The sequence below is a fragment of the Protopterus annectens genome, chromosome 17.part0 (genome assembly GCF_019279795.1).
Source record: "Protopterus annectens isolate FY-2018-M chromosome 17.part0, PAN1.0, whole genome shotgun sequence".
NCBI classification, from domain to species: Eukaryota; Metazoa; Chordata; order Ceratodontiformes; family Protopteridae; genus Protopterus; species Protopterus annectens.
The window spans coordinates 318,407,940-318,424,567 of NC_056751.1; the positions used below are offsets into that span (position 1 = coordinate 318,407,940).

The window sequence follows — 16,628 nt, forward strand, 5'->3', positions numbered from 1 at the left end:
CCCTTCAACATGCTAGAAAACGTGAAAAAGTTTGCTGTGTAACTGAGTCAGAAGGGACCTATAGGGAAATGGGTACTCAAGGGGATTCTAGGCTAATGTAGTACTTTGTTTAGTATACAAGTACTTTACCTATATAAAAATGCTTTAGGAGCAAGTGCTGAGCTATTGAGATAGAGAATAGACTGTTTAGATTGCAAGTAGAGAAGTTCTAAGGGAAAAATTGAAGAGCAGACTTTACGGAGCCAGAAATAGTTTAACCTTGTTTAACCGGCGCTGCCCGATGCTGCTCTATGGGCAACTCCGCGCTAAATCACGCTAAAGCGGGCTTTATAGCAGGGGGTTGAAAAGACCTAGGAATTGACCCAAAATGGCCAATAGACTACAAGTTTCTGGTTGGAACCACTGCTCTAGGGACAAATAGGCTGCTCAGTGCTCCCCACTCCCACTGGTGAACAAAGAAGCTTCCCTTTATCCAAATAAGGATATGGAATAGCACAGGAACCAAGCCAAAGCCCAGAGATCAGCAAACTCTGAAGACTGGACTATTCTAGTTCAGTAAGGTGGGAAAACAAGATTTTTTTTTTTTTTTTTTACAGAAAACAGAGGAAAAACAGACAGTAAATGCTATAAATGCTTTTAAACGGCTAGCGCACTTGAGTGTGTTAGCCTACAGGTAAAATTAAGCAACAAATAACTTTTTAAAAGTGCAAAACAGTTAATCAACACAAAAACAGTTTAAATAGAATGCAGAGCTGTATAAACAGGCGAAAATGCAGTCGCTAAGCAGTAAATAATCAAAAGCCAGAAAAAATACTTAAATCAGGAAAAAGTCACTCTTTTGCTCTCTGCTGCTTGTAGAACTCTGCAGGACACCACGAGGAGCTGTGCTGAGTTGAATACAAGCGAAAAAGCGCGCTAAAGCGGGCTTTATTACAGGGGCTGAAAAGAGCTAGGAATTGACCCAAAATGGCCAATAGACTACAAGTTTCTGGCTGGAACCACTCCTCTAGGGACAAACAGGCCGCTCAGTGATCCCCACTCCCACTGGTGAACAAAGACGCTTCCTTTTATCCAAATAAGGATATGGAATAGCACAGGAACCAAGACAAAGCCCAGAGGTCAGCAAACTCTGAAGACTGGACTATTCTAGTTCAGTAAGGCGGGAAAACAAGATCTTTTTTTTTTTTTCTTTCTTTTTTGCAGAAAACAGAGGAAAAACAGACAGTAAATGCTATAAATGCTTTTAAGCGGCTAGCGCACTTGAGTGTGTTAGCCTACAGGTAAAATTAAGCAACAACTAACTTTTTAAAAGTGCAAAACAGTTAATCAACACAAAAACAGTTTAAATAGAATGCAGAGCTGTATAAACAGGCTAAAATGCAGTCGCTAAGCAGTAAATAATCAAAAAACCAGAAAAAAATACTTAAATCAGTTATAACAAATGCTCTGAAATATACTGTATATTTCCAAAATGTTTGAGAAGGACAGTCAGAAGATTCGTTCTGGAAATAGAGAATCCTTCAAAAGTACTTGCTGAAACCACATTGGCCTCAGAATCTGAATTCTCTGGAGACGACATAATCTGTGCCATCAGAAAGATTTTTAGGTTCAATCTCTTGAATCTTTACAAAAAATGAATAATCCCTTTTTCTTTTACCAGAATCAGCCATATTGGAAGGGTCAAGAGCTTGCACTAAACCCTGCGCTAAGCCCAATATATTAGTCCTGTCCAGGGTAACTGAGACCAGGGAAGACATAACTTAAGTTTGTTTCTTCAGAAATTCTTGTCAAAAAGAAACAAAGACTCATTTTTGCCAGGACAAAAACTTCCTAGGGATGGTCACAGCTTTTTAGCTAAGCACAGTGATATTCTTTGCCTCTACTCCAAGGACTGACTGACAAGAGTGATTCTCCCTTGACTGCCAAGGGCACGTCAACAGCCACAGAGAACGTGTTTAATTCCAAATCAATGGCGGCTGTCCCCAAGGAAAAAGTGTGGTCCAATGAGCTAGTTTTGGCTACAACAGAGTTACCCTCCTGTGTCTGAGGTACTTTATCATCCTGCTGTAATGGCAAGGGCTGCTTAACATGTTTTTTTTTTTTATTATTGCTGGAAGAAGGTAGAACTGAGGTAGGTTGTTCCATGGTTAAGCTGGAAAAAGTACCTGGTTTCCAGGGAATCCTGGCAGCAACAGTCAGTAAGACAGGTTAAGATGTAAAATGTATTTTTTCCCTGAGTAAACACAATAAAAAGTATCTAAACACAACCTCAATGTCCAAAAGTAAAAGACCACTACCTACACTATAGAAGAATTAAACAACTTTTTACCACAAAAGTAACAAAGGAATGCCTCCTGTTTAAAAGTGTACAAAAGTCATGTGACAGTTACGTATTTTTAATGAATGTCACATGACAGTCATAAAAAAACAGTTTCTCCTAGCATAATTAAGTTTTGCAGAAAATGTAGGTTTTCTACTACAAAAAGTAAAGTGGAAGTTTTTTCCCCAAAGGGAACTTATCTGCCAAGCAATGGAACATTATCCAGCAGTCGATCCTCAAAAGCCCACATGGGAATGGTTTCTTCAGGGTCAGAAAAGCTCTGAAGGGCATGGTGCCCAAACTTGACATTTAGTCAGCTCAGCGCGAGCTGTCTAATGGTTTAGGTGTGTAAAAGATGCCCTGAATCCTTGGAAGCTAGGTGGCAGGTATATCCTTGGCAGGGTACTTCATCCCTCCTATCCTCTAATATACACATATCACACACTCACACCTATAGCCCCTCTCAAATTTCCCAAGAACAAGTGCTCAGGGTACTAAAGCCAAGGGCACTAAGTCTGTGGGGCCAGATAACACATCAGGCTGTCTACTGGTCAGAATGAAACATGAACTGTCAGATCCCCTAAAGAAGCTACAAAATATCAGTCTCAAAACAGGTTTTGTGACAGAAGAATGGAGGACAGCAACAATCATTCCCTTGTACAAAGGTGGGGCATCAATGAATATTAGTAATTATAGACCCATCAGCCTGACCGGTCTCACCTGTAAGGCCATGGAAAATATTATTATGGAATTAATAAATAAGGATACAGGTAAACTACAGACTCTCGACCCAATCCACTTCAGATTCATCAAGGGCAGATCCTGCTATTTAAAGTAAACTTCTTCAAAATGTTACTAAAGCAACTGGTACGGGCAATATACTGCACACCACAAGACTAGACCTTGTAAAGACATTCAACACCCTCTTATATTCAGCTATTGTGGATAAAATTTCCCAGATAATGTCACTGAATAGCACACTGGCTCACAAATAGAACACAGGATGTTAGTGTGGGCAGGTCTACCTCCTCCAAAAGAGCAGTTGCTAGTGATGTACCCAGGTTTCAGTCCTTGGACCACTCCTCTTTGGCATTTACTTCTTGGAAGTCAATGCTAATGTTAAGGAGTTTTGGCTAACAAAGTCTGCAGATGACTACAAATCTCATGCTATCATAAAATCCCCAGAGGATACCAAGGACCTTCAAGAGGGCCTGTCTCCAAGAAACAGCTGGTGTCAAAATCATGGACTAAAACTATATCATCTCCTTCAACAAGCATAGCTCCTCATGTAATTATCAAACTAATACACCCCTGAAAATTGATCCTGTAATTTGGGATATGGAACAATAATGAACTGCCCCATGATCACCATGTATACACTGCTGTAAGGAAGTCCTTTTCTCATTTTCAGCTTATATCTAATGGCATTGCATCCAGACCCATGGATGTAATCTTTCCACTGTACTAGGCAGTCATTAGGCCAATTATTCAGATTAACTTTTATTATATATGTGTCCAAACACTTGTAACAATGCTTTCTCACTATAAAAACTTTGCAGACTATCTCCAAGCCGTCTCCTTTTTCACAATATCAAACTAACTAGTGAGAGATGACCTATGCATCTTGTATAGAACTTCAACAGACCCTATTCTGTCTGAGTTATTGCACATTTATAAGCCCAATGGTATCATGAACACCTGTTCAAGGTATCTGAAACTATTTAGCAAAATAAACCGTACATGTTGTAGGTACATGTATGTATCACAGAGAATAGTACTTCTGTGGAACCACTTTCCACTCCACATAATGCAATGTACTTCTCTTACTCTGTTCGAATGTAAGTTGGACAAATGGATGGTTAACCACAAATTCATCCCTAGTAGCACCCTTGTCCCTCACAGATATGGGAAACATGTAAATATACTAACATATCCCTCTTATGTGTCATTCATCTGCAAAATAGAAAGGCTAGAAACTACCATGGGGATGTAAGACTAGGTTTCTTAAGATCCTCACAGATCATTAGTCTAGTAAGTACCTATGAACCAAACTTGGCAAACTGTAAAACACATCTGACATAAAATTTGAGAATTGGAATGTGATGATGAGTACCTTTCAAATCCAGTGTTACTAGAAAAGAGAGGTGGAATGAGAGGTAACAGAGGTTGCAGATAAAACATTTTGAATTTTGTAATTTTTCTGTAAAGGTTTAGAAAAGAAAGGTCTAGGACAGGTTTCCAATGTTCCCTCTTTCTTTGGCACCAGAAAGATTCTTGATTAGAACCCATTCCCTGTTTGATCTTGGGTAACAGGTTCTATAACTCACTGAAATAGCATTTGATGAACAAGAGGCAAAAAAGTGAAGTTTGATTAGATGGATACAGTAATCCCTTGTACAGGAGGAAGGGAATTATACTGCTACTTGCAACCTTTTTCAATGATTCCCAGAAGCCAAGTGTCTGGGGTTATCTATTTCAACAGATGGAAGTGCAAACCTAACTTTTAGCATAGCTTTACTGGAATGTCAGGGTGGGAAGGGGAAAACATGTGAAAGGACATATAGTCAGTGTTGTTTTTTTAGATGCTCATTAGTTCTAGGAGGATTGTTCCTTCCTTTTTGAACATCCCTGCCATTGTTTTCTGAATTTGTGTTTACCCATGACTTGCTGAGATTGGTTATTTTGGTTCCTATAAAAAGAACCTGAATTTGAATGAAATCTTCTATTGCATTTTGGCATGGGGTTTGAAAATTCAGGGTAACCCCTTGATTTAACTTTCCTTCATCATCATTTAAGGGCTTCAGCACCAGAAGGACATCCATGTTATCCATCTTTACAGCTATCAGTCTCCATACTTAACCTTGCTGCTATTAGGTGTGCACCAAACGATGAGTTATCTATTATTAAAACCTTTCTAAATGCTGAAAATTAAGTATCTGAGCCTCCCCAAATACTTCAGACGTGTGTGGTTGGAGTCTATGGAGTGCATTGTACCCAATTGTTGTGTAATGCACAGCTCAGTGCAGCCCAGCAAAACAGTACAGCAACAAGGAAAACACTAATATTTAAACAGACAAGACAAAACATAAAAACAGCCCATCGATTTGAACTTTGATTTTTGCTTAGTTAGTCACTCGCTAAGTGCACCAGTCAGTTACTTTCTCTCACAAAGCCACACCTGGTACAAAACTAGCCTTTCTTCACAGCACAACCATGTAAAAACACATTAGTTTACCACAAAATTTAAATGTAATTACAATTTCATTTCCTTGGATGTAGAATGGATTAGTAGTAAGGCCATTTCCAGGAAAACTTGGCCAAAGTAGCAGATCTATTTTCGATATCTAACCAAGTTGTGTTTCTTTAACAGAAATGTATTTTGAATTACTATTTTTTATTCTGCCACCACCACCCATGCATCGATTTGAGATGATGTAAATAAAGAGGCTAATGTTACAGACTACTGAGAATTCAGGCATTCTTACTGTTATTTGGTGATAGTGTCTGGTTCTCTGGTTTGATTCCCGACTTTAGTGCCTTCTCTGCAGTGTGCTTGTCCTCTCTGTGTCCTTATAAGTTTTCAGCAGGGTCAATGGTTTCTTCCTATATTCCAAAGACATGACAGTGGGCTAGGTGTGTGTGTGTGCCCTCTCATGTGTGCAAATTCATATATTAGTGTGCAATTGTGTTCTGTTATGGGCCAGCATTACACCTGTTGCTAGTCAAGCTACACTGTATACTTGATCCTGAATGAGTGATTGACTGGACAGGGACACACACACACATGCAAAACTGATTTATGATTGATTTTATTTTAAGTAGCTGATTCTGCCTTCTTATAAAATTACTGTGCATCTAAAAATTGGGATTTATTTTATAATCTGATTGCTTTTCTCACTGGCAAAGTTACTTCTTAATAGCAACTATTCATGGTATTTGCTGGTAGTCTATGTTCCTTCTAATAACCCTTCTTGCTACAGCAGAGCTTCAGTTTAGTTAAAATTTGCACCGGTGACTGTGATGAATAATTTTCCCAATGAAAATGTGGTTGTTGCAGATGGAAATTTACAGATGCACTAGCACAATTATACATACTGCCTACCTCATAACAGTTAACAGTTTTCATTCACATAGGCAACAAATTAGGATTGCTCAAAATTAAAGTAGTTGTTTGCTGTGTGTGTGTGTATTTACTGTCTTTTCAGGAGCCCAAACAGAGGCATTTCTTAATGAAATGTAATATTTTGCAAGACAAACTATACCTTCAAGAAATGCAAACAACATATCTTTGTTTACTGCCTAGGTAAAGACTCACCACGGGATTCAATAACACCTACACTAAGTGTGCATTGTTCTGAGTAAACAGACAACACAGGCATAACCAGGGTTGCCAAATATCCCTATTTGGGTGGGACTGTCCCGAGATCAGCAGCCCGATCCCGAGTCCTGCCCTGACGGTTTAAATCCCGGCCAGCCTCCGCTTTGTTTGTTTTTTTTTTTTGATTGGCCCGTATACCTGGCATACGGGCCAGTCAAAAATTGCTAAACACGGAGCTTCTTGTGTTCCGCATTAAACACGAGAAGCTCCGTGTTTAGCGATTTTTGATTGGCCCATATGCCGGTATACGGGCCAATCAAAAATCGCTAAACACGGAGCTACTTGTGTTGAATGCAGAACTGCAATGCATTAAACATGAGAAGCTCCATGTTTAGTGCAGAGCTACTGTTCTTTAATGTGGAACTGTATTCCGCATTAAAGACCTTTTTTTTTTTTTGGTCTTCACTTGCCGTGAGAGACCTTCTTTTTTTTTTTGTCCCTACCTGGGGGCTGGAAATCTGGCAACCCCGGGCATAACTCACACCTTCTTCCTCCTAATTTTAGTTTTCCTACTGATTTTCTTGAAGTTTTAAATATTGACAGGGATTCATAAATGTTACCACAAAGTGTAAACTACATGGACACAGTGTAATCTTTCTGAGTGATTAGAAAGCACAAAAAATGTGGTATGGATGTTCTTGAATACAGATCATGTACACTTAGGGTAGGTGTTATTGAATCTGGCCATAGTATACACTTAGTGCACACTTCATGTAGGCCTTATTGAATCTGGCCCTCAGTATTGTTAGATGTCAGGTATTATGCTGTCATTATTGTATTATATATATTTTTTTCAAACATAGTATCACAGTTTTGTGAATATAGGAATAGAAGAACTATTTCTCCCTAAATTGTCAGAGCAGTCATCATCCACTTCCAGGCCATAACTGTCCAAATGACCATGCAAAAGCAGGGATAGTGTTTTATTCTCACAGTTATTGTCCATCCTTAAGAAGTAATTGAATGCAGAGAGAATGTTTTATTCACTTCGCAAAACTACCTCAATAACCCTATCCAGAACCCTGTTTATACACTGTGCAACAAAATGGCCACTACTCTTTGAAATGTTATTCCAGAAAATAAAGAAATGCTGATAATCTTACTGCCTTTGAAATACAGTTAAGTGCCTATCTTGTGAAAGAGAATAAATACCATTTTTACTCAGACCCTAGTTAATCACTGGCAGCCCACCCTGTCACATCTGTTTGGCTATATCTATTCAATACTCACAAATAATTACTTTTAATTCAGTTTTAATAGGATTCAGATGATTATCACAGTAAACGTGAAGACAGTGCATGTAGCTTTTTCTTTTATTATTGCTCACATTTTAACATCCTACTTTATGTTGTACGGCACTTGTTAGGTTATCATGTATGTTATTTCAATGTACTGGTGCTGCACAACTCATGATTTTATTGGACCAGTTCACTTACCCAATTAATAAACATACATAAGTACATATATACAAACAGACATAAATAAACTCTCTGTGTCATGAAAAAAACTATACTGCTGAGAGAAATGTATTAATTCTCCAATAGCTTATGCGCTTATTTGGTTTTGTTACATCAGATTGCCCATACCTTACACAACTTAAATCAACTTAAATAAGTGCCAAAACCTAATTAATGTTGATGGCTTTTAAGTAGTTACACTATCCCGAGTTAACTTACCTAGTAATTTGTGGATCTTTTGGTAAAGCCTGTGGTGAAGTACAGTCTGTTAAAATGTATGGATACTACATAGTTTGCATTAATACTGAAAGCTTTATTTTTTTAATCCCTGTGCTCTATGTTTGATAGCTTGCCTAGAAAAATCTATATCACATTTAACTTCTACAGGTGGTCGACAGTTTGTTTATAGCATTACAACTTTTGTTACATTAATTGGTTGTGACATCACATTTCTTTTTTTTTTTTTGGAAATATTTCTTAACAAAATATCAATAGGTGCATCGATGCTGGGCCTTAATTAGAAAGGTTCATAGGTTGGTACTAGGCTATCAGCCCTATTGTCTACACAATCCTAGCCTAGCCAGAAAGTACACAACAGGAGGAAATAGAAAGTACAAAACAAACCTATGGTTTCTGTTTAATATTCCCTGCACTTTCTGAAAACCCAGCATCCATACATGGAATAACTTAACTGTATAAGATAAACTTCTTTACACTCTTAAAAAAATTGGAGGAGTATGATAAAACTAGCTGTGATTTTCACACATCATTATGCCTTTGTAATGTAGCCACTGACCATCTTTTGGCTGTGTGGCTCAATAGATATTCAATCTGCCAAAGCTGGTAGTAGTGAATGTATGTAATAAAGATCCCAAGGAGCTTTAACAATAAACAGAACTGGTACTTCCCCAATGATGAGCCTAAGCACATTGTACATCATACCTCTCAACTGTTTTTGATTTTGCCACAGATATTTGTTATGATCCTCTAAGAATTTCTTTTTACTTTTCTGGTGATATTAGACATTAGTTTCAGTATTAGTCTTCAAACATGCATGGTGATGTCCAAACTGTTGTCCTACTAACCCAGTGAATTGCAGTAATATTTACAAATTGTCCTTTATTTTGGTCCTTCATCTCCCAATACCCTTAAAAAGAAGTTGAGAAACATGTCATCAATATTACTCCCATGTTCTGTCTTCCCTTAAAAAGGAGCAGTGGGTCCACAAAAATGACACGAACTATGCTGTAATGGGATTCCAAAACTATGTTTTTATGAAACCTCTGTCTTCTTACTGATGGCAGGGATAAGAATGCCGTTAAATAAAACAGGCTTGTTTTTTCAGCCATTTTCCAAAGCATTACTGACAGAAGATATGTACAGTATTTAAATGCTTTTAGAGCTTGACCCCAATGATACAGATAACTTGACCCATAAGGGGCACACTAAGATGTTTCAAAAAGGTGCATATATTTACAAGTACTGCCTGGTGCCAATCTTCATTTTATATCCCATTCGTAACCCACTCCTTTCCAATTTTGCCAGAGGACATTAAATAGCCCATGAAAATCTTGGACAATAATTACAGTAGCCTCAGCACCTCCCCACCCTTAACTACCACAATTGCCATCCAATTTCCTTACTTACTGTTATATCAGAGGTGCAGAGAAACATTTTGTGCCTATAGCCTTGTTGTCCAGTACCCCAAACTTCCTCAAAATCAAACGCATACACCTCTCCAAATGTTGACCCCTACAAAAGGATGGTCAGCATACCTTTCAACTGTCCATATTTTCATAGAATGTCCAGATTTCTGCATTATATGTTTGGTTTGTTCCTCATAAAATCTGCTTTTTTCGTAAAAAAAAAAAAAAAAAAATGAAGCTTGAAGACAGTAATGACAGACATTTGAGTTTCGGACTTCATATCCTTCAGAAAAATGCAGGAGAACACAAAATGTGTTACTCTAGCCACTTTCTACGTTTGTAAGAGCAATATTTAAAATCTTTCCCTGTTTGGGGGCTAGGGTTACCACCTGTCCCACTTTGCGGGGGAGAGTCCCTCTTTAGGCAGTTGTGTCCTTCACAAAACATATTAAAAATGGCAAATGTCTTGAGATTGTAGGACATAATTATGCCCTATATTTTATGTAATAGTTGCATAAAACAGTTACTCTGTATCTAGAATACCTAAACGTTATAAGAAACAGAATAAGTAACTAAAATGCTACAAGAATAAGCTTTTATTTAGGCAAAAAAGTTAAGTTCTATCCTTTGCACTGACCGTGGGTATGTGTTGGCCTGTAAAATCTGATGTTTGGCACGAAAATGTCCCACTTTGGTCATTTGAAAAGGTGGCAACACTAGGGGGCCTTTTGCCCGACCCCCCCCCCCCCCCCATTATTTTAGGCTTTGTCCAGATTTGGTGCTTTACGAAGTTGTACGATATGATGACAAGCACCATTTTCTATCGTTATTCTCTACAACACAAAAAGGGGTGACTTTTATTTCAGATGAGTAAGCTTGTATTTTTAAGTATGCTGTGTACAAAGTGCAGTAGCTACTACCCAATTGTTTAGAGAGAGACATATGTCAGCCTCTGCCAGCCACATTGTATACTATAGCGATTAAAGGACACGATCAGTGTCTTTAAGGGACGCTATATTTTCTCTGTGATCCTGCTCGCTCGCCTTCTGCCACCTTAAATCATACAATCTTACTCCAGGTTTAATTAAAACTGATGGATGTCTTTCGCTCTGCAAGTTTGACTTGCAGCAGAAAAGACACTGACTGTGTTTAATTTATCTCGAAAGAGAGTTTCGTATGCAACGCAAAAGCAAGGGACTCATTATCGAGAAACGCCGGATTCCTGAGAGCCTCCCAGTTATCCTCTGGTGATGTAGTGTCTACCTTTGCTGTATGCCCAGTTAACTTATTTTATATCCCTTTAGAAAGAGAACACAAGAAGCAGAGGCGAAGTCTAGGACAAGGACAGTGAACCCCGGCGAGGACTACGGACATTAGTGGTCATCATCATTTGGCAGCCTGATTAAGGGTGGTTGTGAATGAGCTAGTGGTCAGTCCTATAACCACACCACAGCTATTGTTATTACAGGTTAGTAAGATTACCTGCACCCGTTAACCCGGAACTGTAAGAGATCAGAAAAGGGACATTCACTAGCAATGGAAATTATGTACATAGGACACGTTCATAGTCAATACATTTAAATTGGGTGAGGCAAGTGCAGTGTGCCATTGTCTGAAATTCACTGTAGGATATAATGCAATCGAATGCTCTTCAAAGGGCACCTTCGATATGAACAGAAAACGCCCACATCATTGTCTCTAAATAGAAAGAACAGGTTGCCGAGGTTTCAAAAGCTGCACCTTTAAGATCTGGGACTACAGCTACTTGGAGAATATCAGAACCGTTTCTCTTAACCAGAGGGCACCCCCACACCAGTTTAGCTGGAATACAAACAAAAAAACAAAACGTGGAACCACGTCTTGTGTATTGCTCCTTACCTTATCAGAAGGCGCTGTCCAGACCCTTCAGTCTTTCAGGCTACTGGAGCCAAATTATCATAAGGATCACTGTGTAACTGCGTCGGTGATTAAGTCGGTCTGTGATTGCAAGCGAGATCAAAATGTGTGGAGAAGTTAACCTTTGCTTTGCTTCCCTTCACCTTATTACTATACAGTGTAGAGTGCTACCTGCAATCTAATCTGATATGGAGTAGTCACTGAATCAGCGTTTAAAGATCTCATCTCATTTATGCTTTTATGGAGTAGCTTACACTACAAAGGTAATACGATTTAAAACAGCCTGTAATAGCAGTCCAAACGTCACTGAAATAGTACTTGCATATCTAACTTTATTAAGAACATGTGCAGATTTTTTAAATATTCGAAAAATCAAGACAGATTACTTCTACTGCCAACATTTTTATTAGAAACATATTCTGATGAAAACTCCTCTTTCCAATTAAACATACACACCATGCTTTAAAACTGTGCATTACTCCAACTCTCTTGCATAAAAAGAAAATGTACCATTTTCCTTTCAAAATGCATTGGCTGTTTGTTGTCTGATTCTTAACGAAATAGACAACACTGAAAAAAAAAACAGCTCATGTTCAAGCCAACTGGCATTTTTTAAAAAAGTCATGAAACAACAGTAGTACTGATAAATCTGATACAGATACATATTTATTGCAACATACGACTTCGCCAACCTGTTTTGACCAAGTTCTATCTTGCTATAGCTGCAATGTTCTAGCTGTTTTATGACAATTTGAGCTCATATGAGGACTTAACTATCCTGCCGCAATAGGAAGTGATAAATTCAATCAACACACCATCTGCAAGCACATATAATACACAATATTATCCAAAGGTGAAGCCATAAATCAAGTCAGTCAGTGAAGTTTTGACTGATTTTTTTTTATCATTCTGAAAACCTGATAAATCCACAAGTGAAGTGTATGTCTATTTTCAGAGGCAGTTGAAAGGTACACGTTTCCAACATACTGTTACAGCTGAAACACATTTGTTTGTTTGTGTCTTTTGGCTTTTCCCGGGTAGGGGTCGCCACAGCGGAACTCCGGTCCGCTAATGACTGGCAGTAGATTTTTATGTACTGGCTTGCCGGGCCTAACGCACAACCTTCAACAAAGGAACGCCCATTCACGCATGTCGCTACACAAAAGACGCTTTATCTGAGAATCGAACGGGCAACGTCTAACTGTGAGGCGACAACGCCACCGCAGTATCTACAAAATCAAATTTATCATACTCAGATTATGTGTTGCAGAAACAGATGTCAACAAATTAATTTCCACAAAGAAGACCCTTTAACAGACAACTAATAATTATAGAATGCTCAGCCTAACAAGTATATTTTATAAAGTAATGGAGAAAAATCAGTACAAAACTTCTGTCAGACATAGGAGACCTCTAACCCAGTATGATTTTTGTCAGAGGTAGATCTTGCAAGCTTCACCTCATACATTCCCCCTTCTCATACTTTCCGGTCTTCTACCTCCAGTGCCACCATCCATCACAGGGTCTACCAGCCCTTCTTTTCTTCTCCCAAACTAACACCAGATTTTGGGCTGGAGCCAATGTGGAACCTAAAGGTATTCAGAGGGGAGGTCTTGTGGCAACTGTTTCTGCAAGGAAGAGAAAAATTCTTTTGCATTATGACCTACCCTTTTGTCCCCTCACTACAGTCATCCCAGAACTGTCAAACAGGCCATTCCTCTTGCTATTGGACCATGCCTCCCCTCAGAGAGTGTTGAGATGAACATCCCTCCCCTGTGACTGGCACACCCATCCCTCCATTCCTGCACCTCAAACTTCGGAGTCGCTAATTGAACCTGGGTTACCTGACCCATAGTAGGGACCTTATTATCTATGTCACTGTGGATCCCCCTGCACCATGTTAATAATGGGTGCTAACCGTAACCCTAACTATGCCCTTTCCCCCAACTCTAACCCTGCACCTGACCTTAATAAAAACTTTCCTGTAACTTTGCCAGGGCACAGACGAATTTGAGAATAGTGTAACGAGGGGTGTGGTGCTAATATCGGGAAAGGAAATAGTCTTCCATTCTCGATATTTTGTACTTCGTTATTTGTTATGTTTAATACTCTGTACATTCAAACATATTTTGTGGATGTTTTCACTTCAGCATTATGTACGTTCTATCATACAGCATAGACCCATAGATATATATGTATGGGATCCGGACACATGCTCGACTAGCTTATGTCCGAATCACAAAACATCAAACACACATACACGAAAGCGCTTAACATTGAAAAGTGCTTCCGTGTGTGCCTGTTTTGTAGATCGGACTACAGTATGAGTAAGGGAAAATTCCCTTTTCCCAACTGTAGTGCGATCTCGGAGTGAAAATATTAAAGTAGGGGGGTGGGGGATGCAGGGGGGGGGGGTGCCGCCTTGCAAAAACAAAATTTTTTTCTTTTTGAACTACACATACACGGAAGCGCTTTTCGATGTTAAGCGCTTTCATGTATGTGTGTTCAGTGTTTTGTGATTCGGACACATGCTAGTCGAGCATGTGTCCTAGACCCATATGTATATACATATATGTGTGTGTATATATATATATATATATATACACATAAACGTGTGTGTATGTATGTATGTGTATGTGTGTATATATATATATATATATATATATATATATATATATATATATATATATATATATATAAAGAAATGAGGCATGAAATGAAGATGATTTAATTGGGCAGCTATTGTTATGGTACGTTCTTACAAAACTTTAACTGTATTATGTCCTTCACTGAACAGTACTGCAATATTGAATGCGTATGGGACGATTCCCAAAGCTTTTTAGATAGTTTGGGAAGAGGAAAATATAGTGGAACTGGAAGCCAGAACTCTTTGTAGGACAGATCTGGCAAAACCAGTCCTAGATCTGCAGAAAGCATCAACTTAATAGTGCTCAGTAAAAGTGTGAAAGGTAGTCCAAGTTGATTCTAAAATGGATCTAGTGCCTTGACCCATGAAAAATACACCTGAAGATGTTAATGCTCTGGTGGAATGGACTTTAAAATGCCCTGGAAGGGATTTTCCATGGGAGGAACAAAAGGAAATAGCTTAGGAAATCCAACTAGAAATGGTTTGCTTCAAGGCAAGGCCACCCAGCTTCTTATCCTGAAAGGTAGCAAACAGTTGGTTCATAGGTGTGTACTAGGCTAATGGCCCTTGAGCCTTTATGAAGCCTAGCCCATAGGATTACCCTGGCATCGTACCACCCGACCTTAGTTCCCATTGCCTCTGTCGAGTAGAGCAACTGGAGTGATCCCAGAGGTGAATTTTCTATTTCCCATCCACTCATCAAGATTTCTCTTGAAAAGGGCCAGTACGGTGCTCTGTTTGACACGTATGGGAACTCTATTCCATAGCATGGGCAGTCTCTGGGTTATGAACCTGTCCCTCCAGCATGTTCTGTTGATTGTGTTAATAAGGTAGAGGTCTGTGGGGCATGTGGTGCGGAGGGATTGGGATTTCTTTAGATGTAGCATGTCTAACAGAGCTGGGTCAGACATGGCTTTGTAAGTCAAGCAGAGATCGCCTATAAGCAGGCGATATGAGGCAGAGAATAGTTGGAGTTTTTTGAGTCTGTCCATATAGGACAAGTGTTTAAGGCCTAGGATCCTCTTTGTGAGGTACTTTTGTGGCCTCACCAGTTGTTGCAGGTGTCTAGTGAGTTACATGCCTAAAGGGGCATTGTGCTCAATGAATGGCTAATGTACTAATGAGGAAAGAGTAGAGGGAGACAATGGCTACTTTCTTCCTGGATGGAAAACCCTTAGAAATGAGATGTGCTACATAGGGAAGGACTTTCTGACCACAGTGACAATGTGGTGGTCAAAAGAGAAGTTGCTGTCAACCTGTGTTCCCAGATATCTTATAATGCCTTCTGTGTTCAGTGGACTACCATCGATGTAGTAATTCATGGGAACTGGGTTTTTCCCAAGGGGATGACAACGCATTTTTTGGCACTGAGCTTAAATCCATGGTTCTGATACCAGTCATTGGTCTCACTGAGGCTTTTCTGTAGGATGTCAACATCACTTGAGGAGTTAATAATAGCTCCCAACTTGCAATCATCTGCGAACTTTGTCAGCCAGTGTCCCTTCGTGTTGGCCTGGACTTCAGAGTAGTAGATACCAAACAGGAAAGGACCCAGTACCGAACCCTGTGGGACTCCACTCATGACTGGTCGGAGTCTGACTTGGAGTCAGCTACTTTCACACCGTGGGTTCTGTTGGTGAGCCAGTTTGCAACCCACCTAGTGATATATGTGTTGATGCTTAACTTAGTGAGTTTTTCTATGATTCCTGAATGGGGAATGGTATCAAAGGCCTTGGCCAGATCAAGGTTGGCTGTATGAACCACCTTGCCTTCATCCACACTTCTGCTGACTGACTCAAAGAAGTCGACCAGGTTGAGCAGGCATGATCTACCTTTCCCAAAACCAAATTGTGTGGGATCCAGAGTTTGGAGATTCCCTATATCCTTGTTTATTAGGTCTATGATGATGCATTCCACAGCTTTGCATATCAGACTATCAGGCTAATGGGGTGATAGTTCCCAGGGTCTGTAATGTCTCCTCCTTTGTGGAGAGGGATGACTGTAGCAGTCCGCCATTTGGTAGGGACAAAGCCTGAGGTGATGCTGTGGTTGAACAGGGCAAATAGGTGAGATGCCAGTTCACTCTGTAGTTCATGTAGAACACAGTCAGGGATATTGTCAAGTCCATTAGAAGCTGTATTCGTGGCCTTGGACAGTGCTGTTTTAACCTGTGCAGCAGTAATACTGGGTGCCTGGCAATCTACTGGTATTGTGATTGGTCCTTTGGGGGGGGTAAAGTTGGCACTGAATCTGTCGCCAAGTATATTGGCAATATTTGTTGGCT

The 16,628-nt window shown here is 39.5% G+C and overlaps 1 protein-coding gene across 1 annotated transcript in view; it reads right to left on the reverse strand.

Moving 5' to 3' along the window:
• The window catches only part of SLC25A22 (solute carrier family 25 member 22), a 1,136,472-nt gene extending 1,124,588 nt beyond the window's left edge, over positions 1 to 11,884 (reverse strand). The window contains exon 1 of the mRNA XM_044059339.1: positions 11,680 to 11,884. The gene's annotated coding sequence lies outside the window, so the exon portion shown is untranslated. The remainder of the gene's footprint in view (positions 1 to 11,679) is intronic.
• Between the last annotated feature and the right edge of the window lie 4,744 nt (positions 11,885 to 16,628).